The sequence below is a fragment of the Zea mays genome, chromosome 5 (assembly GCF_902167145.1).
Source record: "Zea mays cultivar B73 chromosome 5, Zm-B73-REFERENCE-NAM-5.0, whole genome shotgun sequence".
In the NCBI taxonomy this organism is placed as follows: domain Eukaryota; kingdom Viridiplantae; phylum Streptophyta; class Magnoliopsida; order Poales; family Poaceae; genus Zea; species Zea mays.
The window spans coordinates 52566672-52573197 of NC_050100.1; positions in this window are offsets into that span (position 1 = coordinate 52566672).

Here is a 6526-nt window from a genome sequence, read left to right on the forward strand (position 1 = left end):
AGTAGGTGACACACTTAGCTAATAAATCCCCCAAAGTAACACGATTCGTAATTACTGCCTTGTCTACTATTCTCTCTTACCAAATGTATCTAACTCAGATGGTCAATACCAGGAGGGGTGGTGGAATTGATTTACCTCCCAGACGACACACTCGGAGGATATTTAGACAACCCCAGCCACAACCAGCAGAGATGAATCCTCCTAATCCTCCACCAGGCGGAGTTGACCCATTGGTTGCAACTCAGATGAGGATGATGCAACAAATGGCGGACACTATGGCAGATATGCGGGCTCAGATGCAGCAGGAACGCCAGGAGATGCGTCAGGAAAGAGAAGAGATACGCCAGGAGCGAGAAGAGATACGCCAGGAGAGAGGGGAGCAACAGCAGCTGCAGCAGCAATTTCAGCAACAGCAGCAACAGCAACAAGTACCATTGCCTCCACCACCACCACCAGTTCCACCTCGTGATAAGCACCGGGAATTTATGAGTCATAAGCCACTGACCTTCGCCAGCTCGCCAGATCCACTTGATGCAGATGATTGGTTGAAGTCAATTGAGAAGATGCTCAACATCGCTCAATGCTCAGACCGGGAGAAAGTTCTTTATGCCTCTAGTCGTCTGACAGGTCCTGCTACTGACTGGTGGGATTCCTATACTGTTGCCTATGATGCTGCTGACACTATTACTTGGGCGGAATTCAGTACACAGTTCAGAAACTACCACATTCCAGCTGGATTGATGAAGATCAAGAAGGAGTTTCTGTCATTGAAGCAAGGCAACATGTCAGTCAGCGAGTACAGAGATAAATTTATTCAGCTATCGAGATATGCTCCGGAGGAAGTTGCTGAGGATGAGAGGAAGCAGGAGCATTTCATTGAAGGACTTAATGGACCCCTACAGTATGTGCTGGTTGCACACACATTTCCATCATTTCAGAGGCTACTGGATAAGGCTCTTGCTATTGAACACAAGCGTGTTCAACTGGGTGATTTGAAGAGGAAGGCTATCTCACAGGGACAGGGTAGCAGCAGTGTTCGTCCCCGCTACGTTTCACCAAAGGGTACACCGACCCGACCAGGAGGACCACGCCCAGCTCAGTACGCTCCACAGGGGTCTCCACGGACACCTCCTACTCGTCAGGCTACTTCCACTGGCACCCCGACGAGGTCTGCAGGACAGAAGACTGGCCCTACATGCTTCAAGTGCAGTCAGATTGGGCACTATGCTAATGCTTGTCCGATGGGAAATTCTGGTACACCAGCTAAGAACAAGCAGCAGACTCCTGGCAAGGGATATTCTATTGCCAGGGTGAATCAAGTCAGTGTTGATGATACTCCTGATGGTGCTGACATCGTACTCGGTATGTTTTACGTTAATGCAATTCCTGCAACCATATTATTTGATTCTGGTGCTACACATTCTTTCATGTCTGCTCGATATGCCAACACAAATGAAATACCACTGCTAAATATGAGAAAACCAATGATAGTAATCACACCTAAAGGGCCTATTGAGGCAAATCAAATGACACGTAGATTGACATTAACCATTATGGGAAGAGAATTTGGAGCTACGGCTATAATATTAGAGGCAAGCAGTATAGATCTGATTCTTGGTATGTCATGGTTAAGGAAGGCAAAGGCCATTATAGCATGTGGTAGAGGTACCATAGAACTCACTAGCCCTAAAGGAGAAACATTTCAAGTTAATATTGCAGTAACCACCTCATCCAAGCGTGCAATGTTCTTTATACCTGAGGAGTTTGTGGGTGACAACATTCGTGTGGTTAGAGATTTTCCGGATGTCTTTCCAGAGGAGCTACCAGGGATGCCACCTGATAGAGAAGTTGAGTTTGTCATTGATCTTCTACCTGGAACTGCCCCCATGTCTAAATGGCCATACCGGATGTCTGTAGAGGAGTTGAAGGAACTGAAGAAGCAGTTGACGGAGTTACAAGAGGCTGGTTACATTCGTCCGAGTTCCTCACCTTGGGGAGCACCGGTTCTATTTGTACAGAAGAAGGATGGATCCTAGAGGATGTGTGTGGACTATAGATCACTTAATGATGTTACTGTGAAGAACAAGTATCCGTTACCCCGCATTGAGGATTTGTTTGATCAGATGAGAGGTGCTAGGGTATTCTCGAAGATTGATCTCCTATCGGGTTACCATCAAATGAAGATTAGATCATCGGATATTCCAAAGACGGCTTTCTCCACTCGATATGGATTATATGAGTTCACTGTTATGTCATTTGGATTAACCAATGCACCAGCTTATTTCATGAATTTGATGAATAAGGTGTTTATGGAGTATTTGGACAGATTCGTCGTGGTGTTCATCGACGATATCCTTATCTATTCTAGGAGTGAAAGTGATCATGAAGAACATCTGAGGTTGGTGCTACAGAAGCTAAGAGATAATCAACTCTATGCCAAGTTCAGTAAATGCGAGTTTTGGATTGACAAGGTGCCATTTCTTGGACATATTATTTCTAATGGAGGAATAGCAGTGGATCCTGCTAAGGTCAAGGAGATAATGGAGTGGAGAGTGCCCACTACAGTTACTGAGATTCGGAGTTTCTTGGGGCTTGCAGGATATTATCGGAGGTTTATTGAGGGATTCTCTAAGATTGCCAAGCCTATGACATCGCTTCTGGAGAAAGGAAGAGAATTTAAGTGGGATGAGAAATGCCAAGACAACTTTGATCAATTAAAGAAGAGGTTGATGTCGCCACCAGTATTGATTATGCCAGATCTACAGAAGGAATTTGACATTTATTGTGATGCATGTGGACAAGGATTAGGATGTGTGCTCATGCAAGAAGGACACGTGATCGCCTATGCGTCTCGTCAGTTGAGGAAACATGAATTGAACTACCCCACTCATGACTTAGAACTGGCAGCCGTTGTGCATGCACTGAAGATTTGGAGACACTACATTATGGGAACTAAGTGTCAAGTGTACACAGATCATAAGAGTTTGAAGTACATATTCACTCAGAAGGATCTCAACCTTAGACAACGTCGTTGGTTGGAGCTTATTAAAGATTATGATTTGGAGATTCATTATCACCCGGGCAAGGCGAATTTGGTTGCAGATGCCTTGAGTCGGAAGGAGCACGTTCATTCTACCTTCGTTGTCCAGCTACCCGATGAATTGACAAAAGATTTTGAGAGGCTCAACCTGGGGATTGTTACACACACAGAAGGAGTTACCATTGAATTGGAACCTACCTTGGAGCAAGAGATTCATAAAGGTCAGATTGGTGATGCTAAAATTCAAGAGATTAAGGATCTTATTACAGAAGGTCGAGTTCCGGAATTCACGGAGGATGAGCAAGGTACTATATGGTTCAAAGATCGGATATGTGTTCCAGAGATTGATAACCTTCGTGAGACTATATTGAAAGAAGCTCATGATTTTGATTATTCTATCCACCCTGGTAGCACTAAGATGTATCAAGATTTGAAGCAGAAGTATTGGTGGTATGGACACATGTGGCTAAGTGTGATGTGTGTCAAAGGGTCAAGGCCGAACATCAAAGACCAGCTGGACTATTGCACCCATTGAAGATACCCGAGTGGAAATGGGAAGAAATTGGTATGAATTTCATTGTTGGACTACCCCGCACCCCTGCTGGGTATGACTCTATTTGGGTGATTGTGGACAGATTGACAAAAGTGGCTCATTTCATACCTGTGAGGACTAATTACACAGGAGCCAAGCTAGCATAATTGTATATGACTCGGATAGTTTGTCTACATGGAGTGCCTAAGAAGATCGTGTCTGATCGAGGATCACAGTTTACTTCTCGGTTTTGGAAGAAATTACATGAGAGCTTGGATACAAAGTTGAATTTTAGCTCAGCCTACCATCCTCAGACTGATGGACAGACAGAGAGGACTAACCAAGTACTGGAGGATATGTTATGAGCTTGTGCTCTTAAGCATGGTGGAAGTTGGGATAAGAGCTTACCATATGCGGAGTTCTCCTATAATAATAGCTACCAGGCCAGTTTGAAGATGTCACCATTTGAGGCTTTATATGGCAGAAAGTGCAGGACTCCACTGTATTGGGATCAAACTGGAGAAAGACAGTTCTTTGGGCCTGAACTTATACAAGAGGCAGAAGAACAAGTTCAAATGATAAGAGAAAATTTGAGAATTGCACAATCCAGGCAAAAGAGCTATGCTGATAATAGGAGAAGACTACTGGAGTTTAAGGAGGGTGATCATGTATATTTGAAGGTGTCACCACTTCGGGGTATGAGGAGATTCAAAGTTAAAGGAAAGTTGTCCCCTCGTTTCATTGGACCTTTCTTGATCTTAAAGCGAGTGGGAGAAGTTGTATATCAACTGGAGTTACCCGGTCATCTATCAGATGTACATAATGTATTCCATGTGTCCCAGCTAAAGAAGTGCCTCAGGGTACCTGAGGAGCAGTTACCAATGGAGGACCTTAGTGTTCAAGATGACCTGACTTATGCGGAGTACCCTATCAAGATTCTGGACACTTTTACTCGAGTTACAAGAAATAAGGTGATTAAGATGTGCAAGGTACAATGGAGTCACCATGGTGAAGATAAAGCTACTTGGGAGAGAGAAGAAGAGCTTCGCATAGATTTTCCCCATCTTTTCCCTAGATCTTCTTAAATCTCGAGGACGAGATTCTTGTTAAGGGGGGTGGGATTTGTAATACCCAAAATGTATACAATGAAACTATATCAGATATCCTTATTTTATGTGCCATTTTTGTATCATAAGAAGAGCATACATATGTAGAGAGATGAATTAAAACAAAGGATAAAAAAATATGCATCATGTTGGAGTTATATGTTTGTGCATTAAATAAAATAATAAGGTAATAATAACAAGAGAATAATTTTTAGAAGTGGAATTAAACCCTAAATTTAAAATTAGGGTTTTTGAAAATGAGAAGAAGAGAAATGATATAAAAATATATATATAATTATATTTCCAAAGATTGTATCCTAAATTCCATAATATTAATTGAGAATAAATTAGGCACAAGTTGAATTCAAATTCGAAATTTAAATTGAAGTTGGGAATAGAGAAAGGGAAATGGAAATAAAATGGAAAAAGATAAACATACCTAACTGGGCTTCGGGACTGGAATTCAGCCCATTAGTTTCCTCCCCCGCGCGGCCCAATACCCTCCTTTCTTAGCGCGCGCTGTCACGCTGGCAAGCGGGCCCCTCTGGCAGTGATTCGGTCTCCTCGCGCGCGTGGTTAGTGGCTCTCTGTGCGGTGGGCCAGGGTGGTCAGCTCGACCTTCTCTCCCTCCCAGCAGAATCGCCGCGCATGGCGGGCAGGCGCTGGGATCCGTTCTAATCGGCAAGTCCGCGCTGGAGGAAGTTGACCGAGGGCTCGGGGATAAATTGGAGACGGAAGACCCACCTGCTAAGCCACATCGAACTCCTGAGGCCATCCCAACATAAACCGAAGCGCCGCCAGTGCTCACGCGCAGATTTAGGTAGTCCTCCGCCGGTGCTGCTCCTCGTGTTGCCGGTGTCCGGTGGCTCGAGGTGTGAACGTCGGTACTCGATCGCCGGGGTCCTTGGGGGTTGATGCGTGCGGTCTTGGAGCCTGGAGTGCACTGGTGACTCTGGAATTTCTCACCGTCGTCGTGCGTCCGCTGCGCGCCGCGGGCAAGCCTGGGCACCGCTCGGATTCCGGTATGAACCCCGTCAATGCATTCGCAATAGTACTGTCTTCGTATAGTAGTGTTCCGATTGAAGTTCGAGAGCAGGAAACTGAGAATTGGCGGGCACCTGCGATGGCGCCACCGCACCTGGCAACCGCGCCGCCGGGTGGTTAGTCGACCGTTTGCCGTTGATGCGTCACCATCCGATCCCGTTTTGGCGGGCTAGATTAGAGGAAAACCGGCGATCACTTTGAACCGTTGATTTGATCACGGTCGGCCAGGATTAGGGAATGGTTTACCTCATCGGTATTTTAAATCGAGACCTTGGGAAAATTTTGGTTTAGCCCCTTCGCTTTCTAGAATTTGAGGCCTAGTCCAGAAAACTGGAAAACCCGAGAAAAAGAATTAGAAAATAGATTTTTGTATTAAATTAATTGCAGAAACTTGTTTAATTTGTAAAAAATTAATATGAACTCCAAATTGGTCCATTCCAGTTCCTAAATTTTTGTAATATTATTCTCTATCAAATTGTGCATCTGTTTTGGCATGAAATACATATTAAAATTTATCTATCGCTTAATCATGTATTAAATACACAAAACATTGGAGAATTCATAACTTAAAATCGATAACTCCAAATTTAATGATTCCAGTTCCTATGATCTTATTCTAGTGTCTAGATTATTACTGTGTATTTTATTTACATGTTTGATGTGATGTTAATTTTTGCTATACTATGTATGTATTATGTTGATGCGAGTAGACGAGCAAGCTACAGAGGATTCTGAGGTTCAGCTGGTAGAGATTGCTGAGCAGGAGCTCATTGAAGGCAAGTTGTGCCCTTGATCACTTCTTTT